Source organism: Prunus persica, chromosome G1 (genome assembly GCF_000346465.2).
Source record: "Prunus persica cultivar Lovell chromosome G1, Prunus_persica_NCBIv2, whole genome shotgun sequence".
NCBI lineage: Eukaryota > Viridiplantae > Streptophyta > Magnoliopsida > Rosales > Rosaceae > Prunus > Prunus persica.
In genome coordinates, this window is record NC_034009.1 from 17,289,735 (window position 1) to 17,314,561 (window position 24,827).

The 24,827-nt window shown below is 35.5% G+C and overlaps 1 long non-coding RNA gene across 2 annotated transcripts; it reads right to left on the minus strand.

Annotated features, from left to right (window-relative positions):
* On the minus strand, positions 15,905-18,893 carry LOC18792863. Of its 2 annotated transcripts, XR_002269705.1 has the most exons (5): positions 18,422-18,893; positions 18,159-18,280; positions 17,880-18,028; positions 17,346-17,480; positions 15,905-16,508 (listed from the first exon to the last, which is right to left on the minus strand). It is a non-coding gene; the product is annotated as an uncharacterized LOC18792863 (long non-coding RNA). The 2 variants fall into 2 exon arrangements; XR_002269704.1 differs by lacking the exon at positions 18,159-18,280 and having other exon boundaries at positions 18,422-18,882.

Here is a 24,827-nt window from a genome sequence, read left to right on the forward strand (position 1 = left end):
CCTATATTAGATATTATAGTGAATCTCCCAATTCATAATGCAACGGAGCCTTTGTGACCAAGTAAATAATAAATTCCTAGGGGAATGTTAGTAACATTTTCTCTAACTTTCTCTCTTTCCCTCATGACATGTGTCATTTTTGTTACACTTAAACCAATGTTGTTAATACATAAGACAACCTAGCTTTTGTTTCCAAGTTTACCCTTATGCCTTAAATATATTGACACTTGACATGGTTAAGTCCAATTTTTTTTTAAAAAAAACAAAAAACTAATCTTATCTCTCTCCTTGATCTTCATCCCCACCCCTCACCCACCTTCTTCCCAATCCCCACCTACTGCAACCCCCAACCCACACACCCAAAAAAAAAATTCTCAATACACCCAATCCTCCCCACAAGTCCCTCCACTCATCTATCTCTTTTCCTTATTGGAAGACCCACCGAAAACCCACCAGATCCTTGCATCTCAAAGCATTAAATCAGGTTTGAGAGTGATCATGATTATAGGATGGCTTGTATTCCCCAACCTCAAATTATCAAACGATATCATTAAATTTCAAAGTTTGGGTAAATTCCAGATATAATTTGGGTAAATCCAAATTTCAAATTTCAAAGTTTCAACCTTTTAGCAAGAATGGGTTGTGATTGGGCTGCTAGAGGTGGGTAAGGATGGGTGACTATTGGGTGAGAGTGGAGGGGTGGAGAGGGGTAGGGTCGGGGCCAAATTTCTAGGGAAGAAGGGGCGAGCAGAAGAAAGAGAGAGGAAGAGGCGGGAGGAGAGAGAGAGAGAGTCAAAACCCGTACAAACGTTTAGTTTTTATTATGGGCATATATGGAAATATAATTAATATATTTTTTGTACTTAATGACATTTTTTAAATTAAGAAATAAATGACACATATCATCAAGAGAAGGGAGAAGATCCAAAGGAGAAGGTTGCTAGAATTCCCCAAATTCCTATTTCTATTTACAGAGGAAATCAGGAGTTAAAGTAAATCAAATACAATTATAATGAGAATCCCTGGTGTGTAAGGAAAGAAAGTCAATGGTCCACAAGTCACGCCAACATGCCCCACATCCTTGTGGGGACCACTCCACATTGTATTTTAATCATTCAAACTATCTATTTTTTAGGTATTCCTTCAAAAATCTCTTTGCCCCCCAAAAAAAAACACACTCAAATCTAAATACCAATTAAATTGTTACCACTTTAAAGTATTCTTTAAACAATGTGTTCGTCAATTTTGTTGATCACAACTAGATGTCCTAATGGTTTTCAATTTTCAAATTTTTTCAAAGGATGATCTTTGAATGAGACTTTAAAACATATTTGCATTGTTGAAGTGAAATTATAGTGGTGTCCGCGCTAGAATAATATTATAAAAATTATAGTAAATTTGGCATACCCCCTCCAAATTGAATTTTGCTTAACTGCAATCTATCACTTTTTGTTCAAATTACTAAAATCCACTAGCCTCTCCGCAAGCGTTTCCGCGCCTGCGAGAGGCTTTTTTTTAAAAAAATTTAAATTTATTTTAGAATTAAAAAAGATAATGGGTAGTTGTGTTCCATTAAAATAGAATTCATTATTTGATTTAAATTTGAATTTAAATTTTGTTAAATATGAAAAAGTGTGAATTTACCATATTATCCTCATTTAATTAATAATTTCAATTATTAATGTTTGCATTAATCAAGAACATTTTTTGGCATTTTGAATGTCTTACCATTCTTTGCCTTTTGTTTTATATATATAGATGACTAGGATCCATCTCATCAAATTACCTTATCAAGCTCGAGATCTAATTTATTATAATTTTTAGATTCCAAAAATACCCCTAGGTATTTGCAATTGTTGTTTTCTCCATTGATTGTGCTGAATATACTTTGAACATATTTGCTGCAATTCAATGTCATTACTATTCAAATGGTGTTTAAAAAGAAAAAAAGGAAAATGGTGTTTTAAATTGGCTTAAATTTAGGAATTTTTAGGGTAAGTGTTTTCTCTTTTAAGAAAAATAACATTTAATATCTAAAACAGTTATGTTTAGGAAATCTTTTACATTTGCATGTCTTTGTTTTGAAAGTTAGAGGTTTTTCTGTTTTTTTTTAAAAGCTTTAGCTTTTTCCAAAAGTAAAAGTTTTTTTTGTGAAATTTTTTTTTTTTGGGCTAAAACCTAAATTTACTTTGAATTTATGATAAAATATTTAATATACATATCATGTTTTGTCATAAAATAATGTACTTATTATTTGTACCTATTTTTTCCACCCTTTTTTAATAAATAATATACCTATTTTTTACATATCTTTTGTAAATATATATACTTATATTGTGTACCAATAAATAACATACCTATTTTTTTAAATAAATAATATACCAATTTTTAATTCATGGAAAATTACACAACGTACCTATCTTCTAACTCAAAAAAAAAAAACCTTATTTTTTTTTTGTAAATAATATACCTATTTTTCATTATAAAAATATTTACAGAAATTTCAATTACAAAGTAACGGATCTTTTTGTTTTTTTTTGTTTTTTTGGTAAATAAAGTACCTATATTATATAAATATTTATATTTTTTTTAGGAACATTATTTATTGGATATGTAATTTAGGGATTTTTTATTTGTTTGAAATTTTAGGGATTGGCGATATGTAGAGGGAATGCCAACCAAAATAAATGGGGTAATTGATATGCTACTAATAGGGAGTATTAATTATAATTAACGTAGTTTTTTTGTTTTTGGATGAAATAATTAACGTAGTTAATGACATGTTTGAAAATAAATTATAAATAAAATATGAAGGTAGATGGCATATAATGTAATTTAGTTAATAATAATAGGACAAATCTTTCTCACATGGTAACCTATTGTAAATTTGGGTTTTCAATAAAGATTTAAAAATAGGTAGGTATATGACTAGGATACAGTAGTTGTAAGGGTCTGTATTGGAAGAACTCTAAAAATTAAAAAAGATAAAGATAAAAGCAACATGCAGCTGGAGTTGACAACAGTGTTTATCAGGCTCCACTCCTCCTCCTCAATGGCGAATCCAGGATACTCGGATCATAGGGTCACAGTGTAAAGATGTCGATGTTTTAGGCTAAACTGTTGAGGCATTTTTCAGGACAAATGAGTAATTTTCTATCTAATTATTTAAATAATTATAATAATAAATTATAAAATTATTATTATAAAAAAAATATATATATATACACACACTCTAATACTCTACCATCAACCCCAACCTACCCTAGAAACTCTCTGTCTAATACCCAAAAGAAGAATGGTTTATAGACACATTTTTTTTTCGAAGAATTGTTTTTTTGGAGAACCCCTTATAGATAAATTCATCACTAAAATTATAAGTTTTGATATTTGTTCACTACCTAGGAAACATTTTTGATTTCCAGATAAAAAATCTCAACAATCACATCAACACATAATAAGGCTAGAAACAATAATAATAAATCAACCAAAAATTAGAGCAATAATTTAACTAATGAACATAATGAACAAGGATCAAGGAACAATAAAATCCGAATTTTGAGCAATTTTTTCTTCTATTGAAGCAAAGAACAACTTGTGCTTGCGAATCTGCAATGGGTAAAGCTCTGTTGTTTCTGTGCTTAATTGCTTACTTAAATCCAAATAACAATTAATATCAATATCATATCAATAAATTCAAATTCATCACCGGGGTAAAGCTGAGGATTAGTTAGGGTGTGAGAGAGGAGAAGGAAAATTGTGTTTTGGCTTTGGAAATTGCTTGAAGAGTCGAGGTAAGGCTGATGCCGGGTTCTTCCTTTTTTTTTTCTTTTTTTTTTATCTGGTTTAAAATGACGCCGTTTTGACTTCAGGTTAAAATAAATAAATAAAGGTGTTTGACCCCATTTGTCCCTCTGTGCTTCCACCCCTGCTCCTCCTCCCTCACTGGCTAACACTCTCCTTCCTTCCTCTCTCTCTCTCTCTCTCTCTCTCTCTCTCTCTCTCTCTCTAAGTGTGAACCATAACAATCAGAGACTGGTCCCCTTGTTGAACTTCATATCGGAGGCTCTCCACTGTTGCTAGGCTCCAATCCAATTGCCCCGATTTGTGAGACTCTTCCAGAGTTGAGGACCGAAAGGGCTTCGATTGGTATGAACTGAGACTTTTGCATAGAGAATACAAGAGAGGTAGGGAAAAAGAGAAAGAGAAGAGAAACATTAGGGAAAGTGGTCGGCCCAGAGGGTTTTCTATTTTATTTTAAGTTTTTATGATTTCTTAATATCTCTTATATGCAAGTAGGAAGTGTCATGCCAATGGGTTATAGTTCAGGTGGTTGGACTCTTTCACCTCCAACCATATAGGCAGAGATTCAAAAATCCCAAGCACCCACCCAATGAATATTAGTGTAAACCCCCCTTTCTAAACGCTTTTACTAAAAAAAATGTAGGAGTGTCATCATTAAAAAATAAAAATAAAACTTCTTCTTGTTGGGTCTCAATAGAATTTGGTAGGGGATTGCACATCTTTTAGGACCACATCTAAAAACCTACCTGAAAAAAAAAATTCAATGAGATAAAAAATCAAAACTACAACACAACAAAAAACCGAGCACAATGTCTCCGATAAAACAATGAAATGAGGATGGACTCACTTGTGATCCCTTCTGGTTCTTTATGTCCATTTGCAATACCAAATTGGTTGCTGGTAAATCGACCTTTGATTGCTTACATATGTGAGTGACTTCAACACAATCATACAAACACCAAAAAAAGAAAAAAAAAGAAGCAAGTGTCCGATCTAAGCTGGACTCAATTGTATATACATATATATATTTTATAAAAGAAAATAATATGTCCGCGATGGCCTTCTGATAATTCTTCTATAATGAGAGAATAAGTACTCTTTTGCATACTAGAAGAAGTCACCAACCTCTGACATGTTGAAAGGTTTTCAACCGTGATGATGATGACTGGTTTACTTGTTATTTATCCCCTTCTATATCTTTTTGTATTTGCTTTCCATGCAGGAGGCTACCCTTTGGCAGCTTTCAAGATCTTCAAGGTATATATATATATATAATAAATATAAGCATACGTTGATCTATAGCAGTCTCCTTATAGACAATGACATCTCTTTGTCTCACACCCTCTTGGTTTGAATTGAAATTCATATAGTCGTCTACATAAACAAAATCAAATTTCAAAATTTTGAGTTCCACATATGTTGTGGAATTTTTTATTTGTTGTTATCTTGGTCAACTTTAAATCTCATTGATTTTCAATAAAAAAAAGATAATGTCAAGGCTGACCATGAGGGTGTGCAAACAGTGGCGAAAGTCAGGATTTCATGTGTGCCTCTTATAAATTATAAAGAATCAAAAATTCGAACTCACAATACATATGAAAAATAGTATATATACCACATATATCAAGAATTATATTACTTATTCATTGTAATCATAATTGCCCTCGATAAAGAGATAGACAAATACATAATAAGCAAGAAAAATTGCAAGAATTAGATTGCATAATTCGATAAGGATTTAATTGGCTTGAAATATTTAATTATACAAGCTTGACCTAGCTAGCTTTCCATGCACATGTTATATACTCGAATCCCCATAACCTAACTCAAGCATGGAGCATGAAACTACCACCCCCTCCCTTCCCTTGTGTGCGCTTTAGAGTAAATATAAGATTTATCATTGCTACTTGGCATACATGATATCAAAATATGGCCAAGAAGAAGACCTCTCAATTGATGCGGTTCTGGTTTGTCATCTTCAATGTCTCCATCCTCCTTACCAATATTGTTGAAGTAGAGAAAATTACAAGAACAATATTATCCCGAAAATTTGTTGTGAAGCTATGAACGATTTTTGGGATGAGTCGCGTACAAAGTCGTTCTCTTTAAGATGTTTCGCGGCTCTGCCCAATTTGTGCAAGCAGTTCAGAAAAGGCCACTACGTCGTCCCCAGAATAAAACAGCTCCAGAATCTCCTCTGTATAGGTTCTTCCTTGCACCGAGGAAAGAGTGGACTTTAAGGACATCAATGCATCAATTGAAAAACGATTCAGTCTATATTAATAGAAAATAACTCCTATTAATAAGGACAATTTAAGGCAATTATTGAATTATTGAATATATATATTTTTAAAAATAAAAAATAAACATACCAATTTCAACAATCCCCCACTTGTTTATTTTAGAAAAAAAATTCATCAAGCAACATATCATAAGACTATGAATAAGTAGAGGTGTTTTTCAAGTTGAACCTTTACATATCTCTGACAACACCACACACATAGCCCTACTAAGGTGAAGTTCAAAAGCCAACACTTTACGGCCATGTGCTTGTATCCCAGTATAGTGAATGCTCTAGAAAATTTCCCTCAAAATTTTCATAGAAGGCGGCCTCACTTTCACATTCACATAGGTGAGACTATAAGAGATATTCCTATAGCTAGATATCCCACTCAATATAGAGTATAGATCTCATTAAGAGTTATAAACTACTCAACCTTAAATCGCTTCAAGATTTCATGCTTCTAATAAGGATGGATATGGAACACTAGCATGGCTCCACTCATATCATTAAATGACTTATTATTACCCATTGAGGTGAAGTTCAAAACCCTAAACCCCAAAATATAGGGTTTAGGGTTTAGGGTTTAGGGCACGAGAAAAGGTTTTTCAACTTGAACTCTATCTCTGACAACACCACACACATAGCCCTACTAAGGTGAAGTTCAAAACCCTAAACCCCAAACCTTTTCTCGTGCTAGTTATTTCGTCAAAGGATCAGCTAAATCCTCATCAGACCGTACATGATCCACTCTTATAGCCCCATTAGAAAGAAACTCTCTAACAGTACTGTGCTTGTGACGTATTTGTCGCCTCTTGCCGTTATAATAACGGTTATGAACTTTTGCAATAGCTGCAGTACTATACAGTGGATAAGAACAGCTCGTATCGGTCTCTCCCACAAGGGGGTATCTGAGAGTAGGTTTCTCAACCAACCCGCTTCCTCACTAGCCATTGCTAGGGCTATCATCTCTGACTCCATTATGGACTGAGCCAAAATAGTCTGTTTCTTAGACTTCCATGAAACTGCACCACCAGCAATATTAAATATATATATATATCCACTAGTAGCCTTTGAATCATCTGACAAGGTATTCCAATAAGCATCGCTATATCCTTCTAGGACAGCGGGAAACTTCTCATAGTGTAATCCAAGGTTCATCATCCTTTTAAGGTACCTCATGACCCTCTCAATAGCATACCAATGCTCCAAACTAGGTCTACTTGTGTAACAGGACCCGCCCCGAAATTTTTCAGAAACCGAAGCGGACCCCGTCTTTGTTCCGACATCACCCCGATGCCGGGCCCACTTACTAAATATCGAGACTCTCTACCAAAATTTTGGCAATCTCCCCGGTAAATTGAACAAACCCAACAAAATTCAACCTGCATAAAGATATAAAATAATCCAAACCAGCAACATGCTTTAAAGCGAATAAACAGTTTACAACAAAATAGCCTCCGGCCTCATAAATCAAACCCTAACAGGGGCGATAACAGAGCATGTCTAAGAACTTCAATTTCAACAAATCAGAGTTCAAAGGGGATAACATGAAGAAAGAGTCCTACGAAGGCTCAAGGCTCGGAAGCACACGATCCAGCTCTGCTGCAGAGCTCAGTCAACTATTGGCTGGGGGGCGCAAAACAGAAAATTGTGAGTGGACAAAAATAAATTCAATTCAGTGTAAACCAACATAATATAACCCCACCGTTTAGAAAACCATGTAAGAAATCTCATGCATCTCAAAACCATCATACTCAAGTATATATATCAAAATATATATCAAAACAAATCAATACCAGATGCCAAGTCTGAAATCCATAAAGAACACTTTACAAACTCATATCCAAACTTATAAGTCCCAAAAACTAAACTCTCGAAAGCGTACCCATTGGCACGACCGGCAAGGAAGTATCCCCACGTAGAAACAAGAATGAATGAATATATATATATGAAGAGTCCTCAATTTACCATGTGACTAGGGAACGAGCTGTCCAATTGGGGGACCAACTCTCAGCCAGCATGTACCGTCGATAGCCTCAAAACCCGTATGTCTGTGACCAGTCCTACACACGCAGACTACCCAATCAAGGGTCTACAGCAACATCCAGTCAAGGATGCCCCGGGTTCCGACAATTCCAAGTATCTCAAGTTTTCGTATCCAAGTTCCAAATCCGGGGAGGTACATAGGGTAGTGCTTATAGCACTCCAAACTGACATTCTATACTCATCATTTTCCACAATCTCATCTCAACAACCCAAGTACCCCACACATAGCCAAACATATATAGAAATTCTCAAAATCCATATATACATACTCAAGATACTCAAATATGTCAAAACCCAAAATATATTTCCAATGCATCATAAAAATATCACTTTCAACAATTGAATAAATAATATATCCAATATACCATTTAAAAAACGTCATGCATAAGGTTTGAAAACAAAGTCCACTCACAAGTAGTCCCACGCTACTTGACCCCAAGAGGGTCCCGCCTGCTGCGTATGCGTGGTCGGAGTACCTATTTCAGAATACGTATACGAGATTAATACGAAGCGTTTCGTACGAGTACTTTGAATTAAATATCCTAATTTCCCAGGTTTCTAGTAAGTGTACTAGGAATGAGACGTTCGAAGGTCCAACTACCCAATTTGGACGATGGAACAGTTTCGGGAGACACTCGGTCAACCGACGGTCAAACTTCCCAATTCGGGTCAACCGGGCCCACGGGACCCACGACCTTCGTTTTACAATCCGAAAGTTCCTAAGGGTTTCACAAGGTCTAAGATACCCGTCTGGCAAGTTTAGTCCGAAACGGACAGTTAGATCGCTTACGATCGTACGATCGGACGGTTATTGTAAAACACAAACTTTAAGTTATTGAATAGGAACATCCTGCGGTCCAATTCACGATCCGCAAATTCCTACACGATCCTAGGAAGGTCTATAGTAACATCTATTGGAATGGAGTCGATCCAACGGTCCGAACATGTCGAACCCGGATAACTCCTAATATATGAGATTCGTTTGGGGTTCAAACGTCAACTAAATTGGAATCCGAGCACACCTACGCGCTTGTGACATCAAGGAGATCACATTGGGACAAAAATGCCCTCTGCTACAGTGTCCACGCGCCGCCACACACCCCGACAGCACGTGGGTGTCCAAAGTGATAAAGCTTCACCGAAAAATCTCTACATCTCGGGCCAAGACTTCTATCCTAGGTATAACACCCTATTTGGAGTCACTTTTGTTCTTGGGCCTACCCCAGAAGGTGACCGAAAGTGGCCGAAAAAGAACTCCCAAAATCGACAGAATTTCAAATCGAAGATCAACTATCCTAGGCTCAAAATTAAGGAAATCCTACCGAACCATCAGCTAGAGTGTGGAAAATAGGTAGAAAAGCATACCTCACTCGTCAAATTTGGTGGAGAATCGAGAGAGAACGAACAGTTTGAATTTTTGGAAAAACCGACGCGATTTTTGCAGATTCAGGCAACACGGGCAGCAGATCGGAGTGGCCGAAGGCTGGGACTTGTAGAGGTTGACGAGCTGGTTCTGTTGGGACCTATACTGACGAAAATGGCGGGCGGACGTGGTGGCGAGGAGAAAACCGATCAGCTGTTTAAGTGGGAGGGGGCTGTTCGTGACGAGAGAGAGAGAGAGAGAGAGAGAGAGAGAGAGAGAGAGAGAGAGAGAGGAAAATTCTGGTTTTAATAAAAATCCATTTCGAAATATTTACGGTTTTGTCATTGTCAATGTTTTGATCGTAACTTCCTCGTTACAACTCCGAATCGAGTCCACAATGTGTCTACGGACTCATCTGAGTACGATCTTCCTTAAAATACCCGTCACTACCCCCAAACACTTTTTGGGTAAAAAAATGACCAATTTACCCCTACCCTAAGGGTAAATTCGTAAATTCACTTAAATAAATTAAAATATGAATTAAATTTGGAGTCGGGGTGTTACATGGTGAACCTGCATAGTACTCCTACGGCATAAGCTATATCAGGCCTAGTGCAATCAGAAGCATATCAAAGGCTACCAATGATGCTTGCATACTCAGTTTGTCTAACACTGTCCCCAATGTTCTTGAACAAATTTACACTAGGATCAGAAGGAGTGCATGCTGGTTTGCAGTCAAAGTAATTATACTTCTTAAGGATTTTTTCAATGTAATTAGATTGATCCAAAGAGAATTCTTTTTCAGACCTAGTTATCTTAATTCCAAGTATCACATTAGCATCACCTAAATCTTTCATATCAAAGTTTGCACATAACAACGATTTGACACTATTCACAGCATGAATGTTAGAGCCAAAAATAAGTAAGTCATCCACATAGAGACATATAACAGTGCAAACATTATTCTCATGCTTAAAATAAATACATTTGTCACTTTCATTTATTTGAAAACCATTTGAGATGACTAAACTATCAAATTTTGCATGCCATTGCTTAGGTGCCTGTTTCAAACCATAAAGAGATTTGTCTAATTTACAAACTTTATTTTCTTTTCCAAGAACAATAAAACCCTCAGGTTGGTCCATGTAAATTTCTTCCTCTAAATCACCATTCAAGAACGCTGTTTTAACATCCATTTGGTGCACAACAAGATCATGAATAGCAGCTAAAGCAAACAACACACGAATAGAAGTTATCCTAGTGACAGGTGAATAAGTATCAAAGAAGTCCACATTTTCCCTTTGCCTGTAACCCTTGGCTACAAGATGAGCCTTATATTTTTCAATTGAACCATCAGGTTTTAATTTCTTTTTAAGAATCCACTTACAATTGTCTTACAACCAGGTGGTAGATCTACAAGGTGCCAAGTTTTATTGGACTCCAAGGAGTCCATTTCATCATTTATAGCTTCCTGCCATAAGTCTACATCCAAAGAAGACAAAGCTTCTTGGAGAGTTGTGGGATCCTGCTCTAAAGTATATATATGAAAATCAGATCCAAAGTCCTTTGCAGTTCGTGCTCTCTTACTCTTCCTTGGTTCTACATTAGGTTCAAAAAGCTCTATACTTCTAGGTTCATTATTTCTGGATAGAGAAAGATTACTAGATGTTGAACCCCCATTATTTCTCAATTTAAAAGGAAATTTATTTTCAAAAAAATCAGCATCATTAGATTCAATTACAACATGGTTAACTCAATTCAATTATTTTGTCACTACATATTCATATTCATATGCAAACTTAATCACTTGCACGAGTTATGTACTATTTCTGTTTTTCAATTATATATGCACATCCAAATTATCTGGTAAAACCTATTAAAATTTCAAAAAGGAAAAAAAAAAAAAACCTGGAAATTTCTCCAGAGAACGTGTTTTGCTTTCTTTTACTTTTTTTTATTTTAGTTTTTGTTAAATAAAATTAATATAAAATGATAACATATTAATTTTTAATGGTGAATTACCACAATTTCTTTGGACTACAGGGCTAGGAGAACGGTACTGATAAAATATAATATGATTTGTATTTGTTTATTTAACAGCAATGGCAACTTGTGGAAGGATGCAGTAATCCACGCATCAGTTTAATCTGGCAGGGCTCATGTTTTAATTCTCCAAAATGTAACGAGAAATGCAAGAACAGGAGTCTGCACTTTGTGGGCAGTGTGAGGGTTTCGTTGGTCCAACATCCATATGCTACCACAGCTGCTAAATGCAAGCAATCTAGAAATGGATGATTTTCAACTTAAACTTATCATATGTAAGAATTTTGTGAAAAAACAACAAAATTTGAATTATGACAACTAGTTGTCGTATTTTATGTTGATGATCTGGATTTTCCAAAGGGTTTGTCAAATAAAGATGCCGAAAGTTTAGTTACTTTTATTGCGCTGGAATTTTTAAAGACGAGGAAAAACAAACAAGTAGGTCTCAACTTTGCTATGTATAAATAAGAAAATATTTTTGCTCACCACTTTGATCAAGGTGTACTCTTATCATTCTTCTCAATACTTGACATGTGTCCATTGGCATAACCATAGTTAACTCTTTACTTTGTATTTATAGAACCATATGGTTATGTCAATAGACACGTGTCAAATAAGGATGGTGAGAGTACACTCTGAGTTAAAGTGGTGAGCAAAAATACTCCCCTATAAATAACCATATATCATCTAATTGTAACAATATAATAGTATCCATCTTCCATCTCCATTCTCCACTGACATCAACAAATCCCTATAGTTTTTCTAAGTTCTCATACTCACATTATTAGGAGCTCTATATGGCCTTTTTGGCCATACATCTCCCCAAACACACGTATACTTAATTATATATATATATATATATATTAATATAAAATTTTGTCTTGCTTACACTCTCCTTGCCCTCAATATTTTTGGGTGTGCATAAATATGTTTTCATCATTACCTTATCAATTTCTAATTGCCTCCACGAGGATTTGATTCTAATTCTAGGTAACCCCGAAATGTCTAGTTGATGTATTTTAATTAGCTCGAGCTGGCCAGAGGTGCATGAATGCTGCCCACCGGCAGAAACTATTATTTTCGTAGGTCTCAAATGGTGCCAAGTTAACTTTTTGTAAATATTAAAATTTCTTAGTATATTTCTAAGTAGTGCCTAAAGTGTAGGCCTAAAAGATTAGGTGCATTTAGAATTACAGACATTTCAAATAAGAATATTGAGAAGGGGGGGACGTTGAAATAGAAAATGCATGAGTTTAATGCATGAGTTTCCTTTTGTCCTCTAAATTCTTCACGTCAATCGCTCTCCAACTCTCTTTTTAGTGTCAAATTGGTCCCATCATCAAATTTTGTCAAGGTTGTTGTCAATTTGAGAGCTACAAACATTCAATTTGGCAACTAAATTATATACATATATGTATTGAACAAATGAGAACATAAGTACTTTCTTTTAAATTTTTTTGTTTTTTGTTTTTTTTTTGGTTGAGAAAAAGCAAAAGTATTTTATTGATAAAACATAATAAAGTACAAAGCAACCATAGTGTCAAATATGAGTACAACATCTCTAGTGACCAAACATAAAAATAATTTGATTTGGTTTGGAGAGTATTACACTTAAACATAAAAAGGTTTAAAACTCTGATTCAGCATACAAAAGCACTTGTCCTCATACTTACAATACAGATCCAAGCAAAAGCAGAAACGGCAAATCCGTATAAAAAAGTAGAAAAGTAAAATACAAACTTTAAGAAACTCTTAAAGAGTTTATAAGAATTATTAGACTATACCAAACAAAGAAACAAAAACACCGCTCCACATCCGTGCCGACAAACCGAAAAGACTCGTAGGGCCATACCTGCTAAACCATAGTGCCGCACCAACTAAACCCTATCCAACACAAACTGTCAACTTTGCAGCTCTAAATCTAGATTTGGGGCAAAACCTTGTGTGCATGGACCAAGCGGCAACTACATCATGGCGACTACGGAAATTTACAGTAAACAAAACAAAACAAAAGAAGCTAGGTCGGCAGCGACCACAACCCCTTCATCCTAGTGACAGCAAAACCAAAGACACAATCAATTAAAAGATCCAACAGCCACATAAAGTGTAACATCCATAACCCAATTTAATTCTTTGGTGAAATTATATTTTTGCCCTTGGGTGCAGGGGCACTTTAGTCACTTTTTGTTCAAGAAGGATTTTTGGGAATTGAGTAACACCATTGCGTAGAGCTCGATGATACGAGTTCGTAGACACACGGCACGCTCAATTCCGAGTTGTAACGAATGTGGAAAGGTTTAGAAACGAAAAAGACGTAGTGGGAATTTTTAAATTTGTTAATGTAGCAAACAGTACTGCTACAGTTTCCATTACTACAGTACCGGTTGCTACAGTAACCGGGCCTGTCCTATTTCTTCTCTTTCTTCCCTGTGACTTCCTCCTCTTCCTCTGTCCATTCGCAAAAGTCACTGTAGCAAACAATGACTATTCGACTTCTCGGCCACCAATCGACTATGTCGTGCACCGGTTGGCCGTGCCACCTTCACGAAAAATGTTCCTCTCGTCTTCATCTAAAAAACCCACCCAAAACACGATCTGATTCATTGACGGTGAGCTCGAATTGAAGCTGAGAAAAGGGTTAAGTTTTCCAGCTATTTTCTAGCAGTTTTCGGCGATTCCGGTGGCCAAACCGGTCGAGTGATGTATGGAAATTCATCCCCTCAACTTGCTCTACCTGTTTATGTAGTTAGTTTGGGTTCATTTTGGAGTTTTCAAGATTGATTTTAAAAACCCATATTGGGCCGACGATTCTTGTCGTTTTTCACCCATTTCCAATCAGTTTTTGGCCAGGGTACGAGACCAAAAGTTGCTCCCCTTCTTAGTCTGAACGCGTTGGTATAGGTTTTGGCCTATGGTTTGGAGATTTTCTTTGGCCAAAAAATCTCTCAAGACACCCACCGCTGCCGGTGGCAGGTGGCAGCACATGGGCCACTTGGTGGCGGTTCACAGAGTTCCAAAATACTCCTCATGTCGTCCTGAGCACGACAGTATACTCGGATTAGCAATTGATTACCTTTTGACAGTCGAATGGATTTACGCATATTAGGCGATATCCAGGTTCGATATGTTTGGACTATTGGATCGGCTCCAATTCTAAGTATGTTGTCCTATGTACCCTTTGTATCGTGTAGGAACTCACGGACAGAGAATCAGGGTCCCAGATACTTCGAATCTTTGAGTGTAGGGTCAGGTAAAATGGTAACCGTCCGATTGTGCGATCGAGAGAAATTCGACTGCTCGATCAAGACCAAACTTGTAGAATGTGCTTAGTAGACTTGGTTGAAACCATAGGAACTTTCGGATCGGAAATTGGATGTCATGAGCCCCGCAGGCCCGGTTGACCATTATGGGAAGTTTGACCCCTCGGTCGACCGTGAGTCTTTCGAGGTAGTTTTACCCTTTGAAAAGTACTAGAATGACCTTATAAATGAGTCTTGATTGTTATTCGAGATTCTTTTATAGTATTTTTATGGAATTATTAGATATTACTTTGATATTTGAAGTTGTGAAATACATGATTATGGAATACTTGATTGATTTATTGTGAAAGCGAGTCTTGTGACTTGACTGTGATTATTAAGAAGTGAGTGGACATTGTTTTAAATGAGCATTAATTTTCCAATATGGACTTGCATGCACAAATAAGATGTGATAATGTTTTGGCTATGATTTTATCGAGATGTGATGGTTTTTTTCCAGAGATTATTATCATCATGTTTATTATTAAAATATTAGATTGGGTGATATGAGGTTTAATTATGAAAGTGTTTTATGGATTGTCTTGCATATTTGTATACTTCATATTATTTTGATTATTGAGACTATTGACTATTTTGGGTCTTTGTGGATTTTATGCTTGTGAGAGTTTATTTTCTATATTACAAATAAATATTTGGGAAAATTGAATTGAGGGAGGGTATATTATTTTTATATTATATATATGGGTTGTGAATCTCACCATCATACGTACCTTTTCTGGTTACTATACTCGCACGTGGCGTTGGATTTTCCGGCTTGTGGGCTCCCTTGAATACTGATTACTGGTTACTTTACCAAACGTAGCGTTGGATTTTTCGGTGTATGGTAAAGAACCTAGACACATTTGATATTGGTTACTTACTCACACGTGGCGTTGGATTTTTTATTGTGTGGACTTACTTGGATATTGGTTACTATTACCACTACAAGAAAAAAGTCATTCAACAACACACATTGTGCATTGTTGAAGGGTATTAACAACATGCGGTGCACGTTGTTGAAGCCGATGTCGTTAAAAAGTTCACAGCCTTCAACAACACGCTTCGCATGTTGTTGTTGATATTAGTGCTCGTTGTCAACACCAGTAAATGCAACGCACGCATGTTGTGGAAGAGGCTGACAACAACTTGTTCAGCGTGTTGTTGAATACCTAATTGACAACGTTCATATGCACGTTGTTGTTAACTTTTTAACAACAGCCTTTGCACGTTGTGATATTAAATATTATTATGTTATAATTATTTCCAATCGCTATAATCACCTTATTGCATGAAAAATACATAATCCGTTTCATTTTTTGTTGCCTTTCCATCAACAAAAAACCGTATCAATTACTTATTAATATTCAAAAGCATACAATATCAAAAGTACAATAAAATAAAATAAAATCTAGAAGATTGAAGTATTCTAGGACTTCTAACTACATGCCTAATTACAAGAATAAACCTAAACCAAATTGATATACATGATTATCCTACAAGTCAAGTTCTACATATATAAATGTATACCTTCATAATCACTAAATAAGGTACACTTAAGCTTCTCCTTTATAGTTCTTTCACTTGTACCAATATCAACAAACTCTTCATCACATAATCTACCAAGCTGATCCTTACCATGCTTCCAAGCTTTTTTCACCCTCTTAAATATCTTCTGAAAAGGTTTGGACAATAAAAAACAGAGATAATGATTTTCTAAACATAAACTATGTGCATTGAGAAAGAAAAAAAAATGCACACGTAAGTTTCAATAAATAGTATAAGAAAATATGAATAATACTTACAATTCGGGATGAAGCTGCTAATGGAACCCATCTATCCAACCCACATTGAGAACATATATATATAATTGCTAGTAGTTAGTTTGTTAGGATTTGATCCAATAGTTGTGGATTGTAAACATTCACATTGAGCTCTTCAATTATCTCGTGTTTTGTAATTCACACTATCTTCATTACAAACTTGATTTCGCATCGTTAAAGTAATCTTTTATGTCTGTTAAATCATGCACCTTTTCTAATATCACATAGAACCAAACACAAAATGCCAGAAAATCCACCAAAAAGAGAAAGAAAAAAACATGTAAAAGTTTAAAATATGATAAATAAGAACGATGACACTTAAATGAATGTGCGAACGAAGGACTTGCTTTTCCCTTCACTAGAAGCAACGATCCTCATTCTGGTCTCCACCTTCTAGATTCAATTTTACAAGTGTTAAAAGACAAGAATGCAAGGCTTTGAACAGAGAAGCATTTACTAATATATAACTGACTTCCCAAAATATGAGGATATACCATTACCCCAATCAGTAGTACTTATAAAATTAGGATAAAAAGAAAACGATACAAGCACATGCACCACTATTGTAACCTCAGAAAAAATGTTAGAGCATAGTTTATATGAGATTACAGATTCTATGCAAATTTTGGGATCTAAGAAGGTTGTTCTAGCTTTATAAAACATACATAGAACAAGCAATCCATACATACCTCAAGATCAATAGCAAGCAGGGCAGCCATCTGTGTGTGAATTAGTTGACAATTGAGACAAACAAATTCTTACATGAATCAGTATATCCAGCAAAATGATTCTTTTTCTCTTATGAATTTCCTCTCTTGAATTTCCTGCAAATTGAATTGAGGTTCAGATAAAAAACACATATAAAGGAATGAATTTTAAAAAAAGAAATAAGAAAAAAAGAAGACATGTAAGAACTGAAAGACCAAGTCGAGATGGTTAAAGACTTGACTCTGCTCCAAGCCATACTCAACAAAACTACTATCTCAAAATTGCCACCTTTCTTCCTTTTCCTTTCTTAGCCAAAAAATTTAGGTTTTTCTCAGTAGCCTCATACTCCTAAATGATTTAGATTTGGGTAAACTATAAACGTACTCCACAAATAAAATCAATCTATGTTTCCATCAATTGTTGGTAAAAATTCAATCACCAATAAAAGCATAAACCATGAGGAGCAAAGACACAGAGAGAGAGAGAGAGAGAGAGAGAGAGAGAGAGATACATACATAGGTGTTCAATTGCCTAACAAAGCTGGAGAGGGTATTGTGCTTCAAAAACTTGGGCAGGAGGTCCCTAGCGGACTCTGGTAGGTTCTAAACAAACCAAACACAAGCCTACATAGGCCAACTATCAATAGATGCCAAATCACCAAATTCTGCATTCAAGAAACCGATACAGTATATGGAAATGAAAAGCAAATTCGAAATAATTAAAAAGAATTAAGAGAAAATGAAGGGAAAACAACAAATATTGCAAATTAAAAGAATAAGAAGAAAAAGAAGTACTCTGTAGAGGAGAGTATCGAAGGAGTACTTGGAGATTTGTTCCTAGAGACGGTTCCATAGAGATGACGAGTTTTGAAATCGATTTGTTCTGACTTACAATTCACTACCCAAATAGTTTAACCCTAAAGCATATTAGGAACATTGAAATCGATTTGTCAAAACCCCTAGACCATAATCCTAGATTGAAATACCATTAAGCTTGATTTGAATAATCTAAATCATACATAGTTAAAAAGAGAGAGGAAGAGAAGCAAAGCTTTTACCTGTCATAAAGAGGCTGAGAGTGTTGGATAATCTACTCGGGAATGGAGGAAGAGGCTGGGAGAGAGAGAGAGCCAACGACAAACAAAAAACCAGATTGTGAGAGAGGAGCGACATAGAAGGCCAGCGCAAGAGATGGAGAGAGAAGAAATGAGAGTTTAGAAGATAAAGAGAAAGACCAAAGAAAGAGAGGAGACGATAAAACATTTGAGAGGGAGACTGAAATATTTAGTGGAACAGTGCGGGAGTTTTTCCCACAAAAAAATTCGGCTAGTTTTTTCAGGAATTTTTTTACTGTAGTAAACTGATATAGTTTTGACAATATGCGTTGCATGTTGTTGAACTCCATATACAACAACACGCACAGGTGCGTTGTTAGAACTTCCCCAAAATTCCATTTCCACAACGAGCACTAAATGCACGTTGTTGAAAGTTGTATAACACAACATGCACCTTCTGCACGTTGTGGAAAGTCTAATTCCACAACGCTAACTTACGCACGTTGTTAATAACGTGTTGTCATAGTATATTTTTCTTGTAGTGTACCTTTGGTAGGGTGTGCAGTAGGCCTTGACGACAGTCTGCGCGCATAAGACATTGTTTGGGTTGGCCGCACATGGCGTTGAATTTTTCGATGTGTGTCCTGTAGAGTGGTAGTCCCTCGGTTGAACAGCTCATCCTAGACGCAGGGTAGAAAATTGAAACCCTGTGGGCTAGTGAACGATCCCCGTGTTGGAGTGTTTTCCCGATACTTGTGATGGTGTGAGGTTGTCTTATATAGATATTATATTTATACTTATGAACTTTGTAGTTTATACCTATACAGTCATGGAAGTTTTCGTGGTCTATTTATATATATATATATATGTGTGTATATGCTTAGTTATTTTTTAAAAGCTTTCCATACATATGATGTTTTGTAAGTCTATATCTCGGGAACGGTTTGGTTAGAGTTAAGGGAGTTGAGTTTGGGTATTGCTATACTATATCGGGATTGTGGAAAGTGTTGTTTGGCAACATACGCCTTGTATAGGGTATGGTTGTGGGGAAAGAACTGATAAAAGGAAAGGAACTTATAAAGTGTTCAGTGTGTGCCTTGTCGAATTTGATGTTGTAAATGAATCTAAATTTAATCGTTGATACTACTTTAAATAATCGTATATTATTTGAACCGTGATTGTTGATTTAAGAACTATGTGTGGCTTTATTCCTCACAAAAGGGTACGTAGGTAGCCTGGAGTTTAATCTAGGTACAACCGTAAAATAAATTGTTTGAGCTGTTCTTTATTGTTTTAAGTGTGGAAATGAATTTTAGAAGGAGAAAGGTTTTTTCTGTTTGTTGTTACGATATTTGATATGGGAGTATGGATTTACAGAGGAGTTCAAAACCAATAATGTATTAGAAAATGTTTGGTTATGAGGCCAGAGGCCTGTTTGTTTGTTGTGTGTGATGTACTTTGTGCATGCTGAAGTTTGTGCTTTTAAACTGTGTTTTTGGCAGGTAGAAAAATTTGGTAAGGTCCTTTTTTCAGGGGAGACTCTGCCGAAATTTCAGTAGAAGTCTCGGGCCTATTTTTCTTGGTTATAAGGGAAGAGGATGTTGGTAATTAGTAAGTAGGCTCGACATTGGTAGGATGTCTGAAAAACCACAAGGGTTCAGTCACGGATTCTGAGAAATTCGGGGCGGATCCTGTCATAAAGCCACCAAGAACCTACCAAAAAAAAAAAGCACGCACATACAAAACAAACAACAAATTCCAAGATCCAAACATATCTAAGCAACAAAACCCAAGATCCAAATAGATATGGACTCCAAAAATCTCCCCAAAAGAGGAGGGAGAGAGAGTTAGAGAGATGACAATGGAGAGAGAAGAGAGGGGGAAGGGAAGAGGGAGAGAGAGGAGAGGAGAGGGAAAGGGGGTGAGAAGCCACCCACCCCCAAATAGGGTAGTGATTGGTGTATAATCTCTAGGATTTTTTTTTTTCTCCACAAACTCGGGAGAGAGTTTTTCCAAATATTTATGATTAAGATAAGTAATTTCTTACATGTAAAGAAGTTGCCAACCCTTAAAAGAAATATATTGTTAATGGCTGGCCCTTTATTTTCTTCTTCGACAACCTTTAAACGTATTCTAGGGTTATAATGGCTGGCTCTTTATCATCATAAATAGTGTAAGATCAATTCAATCTTATGTGCTCTTCTTTAGGTCTAATAATTATGCTAATTAAATTAGATTTAATTAGCCAATTATCTTTAATTTATGATAAAAATATCTCTCCAAATTAAAGATCTGATTTCCAGCAAATCTCCTTGATATTATCTTGTCATTTAAGAAAAAGAATAATTCCTTCCATATGAAAATTCTTCTCTGCAAACTCTAGAGAAGCACTCTCACTCTCTCTCCCTCACGCCACTATCTCTCATCTCTCTCACGTAGACCTGGCATTCGTGTCGTGTTAGCAGTGTTTGTGTCAACCCATGAAAAACTCGTTGAGATGACACTACCCGTTAAGAAAATGGATGGAAAATATCAAACACGAATATGACCCGGTACAATTCGCGAATCACACGACACGACCCATTTCACCAGTTAAGAAAATAAACTTTTTTGAACAAATTAAAAAACTATATTTTTGAACAAATTTTAAATGTAAACAGTACATGCCCAAAATGATATATCATATTAGACAATATAACCCAAAAAATCAATATCATTCCAAACAAAAGCAAAAATTCTTGAACTTAAGCCAAAGTTCACCATCCATGATAACAAAAGGAAAAGGCAAAACAAGTATGAAGTAACATCCATGAACATGATCCAAACTTCAACATTTCACCAATTGCAATTTTCTTGGAAGAAAAAAAAATCATAGACAACTATGAGAAAAGTATACAATTATTGAGAAATATTATATTGATAAAATATCAACACTACTACAAAAAGTGAAAAAGACGACCAGAAAACAACGACGGTCTCAGTGAAAACCGTCGTGGTTTATAAAAAGACGACGGTTCTAAAAACACCGTCGTGTAATACAACCTTAGACAACTAAAAAATGGAGTTTCAAATGGCTGTTCAAAAACAACGACGTACATAATTAAACAACCGACGTCTATTTGAAACAGATTTCCGCAGTGTAAAATCAATGCCAACAAAGAACGGCAGAAGTTATGAATCGACCGACGTAGAAAGTAAAGACGACGATTTCAATAAAAACTGCCGTTTTTACTCATAAAATAACACGACGAGGTTTTCGTATAAGACGCCGTATAATTACAAACAAATCCACGGCTTTAAAATACAAAATATCGCCGTATTAAATTAATTTACAACGACGGAAAATATAAATATATCGACGTCATTCTCGTATAGTTCTACTACGTTATCTTTAAATCGTACAATAAAATTTATCGTCGTATTTATTCATTTTATACGTCGTACCTTTAATTTTAACGGTCGTCTTAATAAGAATTTTTGTTAACAATTTTTTTCTTTGATTTTCTTATCCTACGTCGGTAGATCTACTTAATGACAAGAATTGAAATAACCACGACGGTTTATATAGAACACCGCCGACATAATCAGTTTTGCTGAGATCCCAAGGGTTACGAAATCTTACCAGATGGAACTCTGTTCCACATCATAATCTTAACAGATGACACAGATTTGCAAATATTGCGTCGTGTTAGTTTACAAATTCTAGAACATTAATTTCCCTCATTTTAAATTTCCTCGGGAAAGAAAAATCTATTTATCACGCTTTGGAATTGAAAACTAAAACTGAAAGAATACGGGAAAAAAAACTCCATTTATAATTTAAAATTAAAATCCACGTCGGTTGTAGTACACTTAACGACGTTTAACAAAATAATCTACGTCGGTAATTATAAATCTACCGCCATCGTAACTTAATATAGACGACGAGAAAAGACGACGGTAGAACAGAAAACCGCCGTTGTTTCAGTTTCTTTAACATATCTTTCTGCAGGACTTGTGTAGTTCAAAGCATTGACAATGTCTTCATCATATCTCCCAGAAACTACTGATTCAATTGCTCATGCTTTAGAGGCCATCTGAAGCCATTTCTATTCTTTATCGCATTCTTGAAACCCATCTTCTTCTTCTGAAGCTCTACGGATAAAGGAAGAGGCTATCACAATAAATCCGACGGATCTTCTTAGGCAAGAAAATCAAGCAGAGGATCAGGCACATCTGATCTTCAGATTTCCCTGAGAAGCGAACTTTCCTTCGACAGCGAGTGGAGGCCAGGCTTGCATCTCTTTTGATGGAAAGCAAGGAGTATTCAGAAGCACTAAGTGTCCTATCAGGCTTGATCAAGGAAGTGAGAAGGCTAGTTGACAAGCTTCTTCTTGTGGACATATATTTGATGCGAGTAAGCTCAATTTCTCTTTGAGAAAACATCCAAATTATTATCTTTGAGACATGAGAGACTGAGAGAGGAAGAACTTGGAACCTTAAATGTAAACCGAAAATGAATGAAAGCGACAAATTTATAGAATAAATTTTTAAAACCAACGGCGGTCCTTACAAAAAAACCGCCGTTTAAATTGTAAAATCAACGTCGGTATGATCGACGTATATTACAGAAATCCACGTCGGTAAATTAATAAAAACGACGTGTTAAATAATATACCATGACGCGAGTTATTACTTATGTACTTTAATTTTTGAGTTTACTACGACGGTACCTACAAACTACTGTCGTATTTATTTACCACGTCCGAAGTTAAATGTACCGTCGTATTTTGTAATTTATACGTCGTAGTTATATGTAACCGCCATATTATTTTTTTGAAATGGTTTTATATGTAAGCAACTTTTCGTCTACTTGACTTACACATTTGTTGTTTTTATATTCTTATTTTATTTAAATCTGTCATCCAAAAAAGAAACTTTATATATTGCAGAATATTAATTTCCTTCGTTTTAAATTTCCTCCGGAAAAAAAACTCTATTTATAACGCACTGTAATTGAAAAATAAACTGAAAGGTCACGGGAAAAAAAATTCTATTCATAATTTAAAAATTAAAATCCACGTCGGTTATATTAAACCTAACGACGTTAAATGAAATGATTCCACGTCGAATGAAAAATATTGCGTCGTTTTAGTTAAAAACGACGTAGTTAAATGTAACCGCCGTATTATTTTTTTGAAATGGTTTTATATGTAAGCAACTTTTCGACTTACACATGCACTGTTTCCAAACCCGATTAAAAATTTCAATCTCCCAGAGAAACCTTTTCGTCTTTTTTCCTTGTCAGAGCATTGTCAGAGTTTCTCATCGTCTTCCTCTCGTCTTCTTCGTCGTCTCTGAACTTAAACATCGATCATCTTCCTTTTGCTTTCATTGCACGCAAAAGGTAAGCTTTCATTTTCACTATTTTGGTTACTGTTTTGCATGCTCATACGTTTTTTGTTTGAAAAATCTTTTTACCTTTTTTCTGGCCAAAATCATTTTACTTCTTTCCAAGTTTGATAAAATATACAGGTAAAGAGAGAAAGTTTCCAACTTTGAAGACAACTACATCAACTAAATAAGACGACGGTAGACCACGACGGTTCGTCAGTTGTTCTAGCGTCGTCTGAAAATTGACAAAGTTGTTTTTAAAATAATAGTCTTTTTTTATATGCTTGTTTAATTGCAGGTTTGATTTCGCTGAACAATGGTTTTTGTTTTTCCCTTATTTGATAAAATATAAAGAAAAAGAAACTAGGGTTGGTATCTAATATAGACGACAAAATATCTTATTGTTTTACGTCGTGTGAATGTTAATACCACGACGGTGTATTACTATTGACGTCGTATGAACATAAATACCACGACGTTATATAATTAATAGTTTACCACGACGGTGTATTACTATTGACGTCGTGTGAACATATATACCACGACGTTATATAAATAATGGTTTTAAACATTTATTACGTCTGAGATTATTTCATTGCGTCGTCTAAAATCATATCATACGTCGTATTTTTTTAATACCGTCGTTTGTGTTCTTAATGTTTTCCTGAAATATTTTCACTTGCAGTTTTGTCTGTTAAAATGGTTTCTCAACAACAAACTAAGGATTCTGGCTCCAAGAAGCTTGGAGTGGTAGCTCCCCAAGACAAGTCTTCGAAGGAGATGAAGTCTTCGAAGAAGATGAAGTTTGCTTCATCATCTGCTGAGACAGAACCAACCAGCCAGACAACAATCTCTGATGATTCAAAGACTGGTCGAGGTATGAGCACAATGCCTCGTGTTGTGAAGAGAAAGCTTCAGAAACTGAGGCCAATTGTTGAGTACAATAAAAGGGGGAAAGGTGTTGGCCAAGCACATATTGAGATGCAGTCGTATATTGGTGTCTTGGCACGCTCCAGGATCCCACTTGTGGACAAGA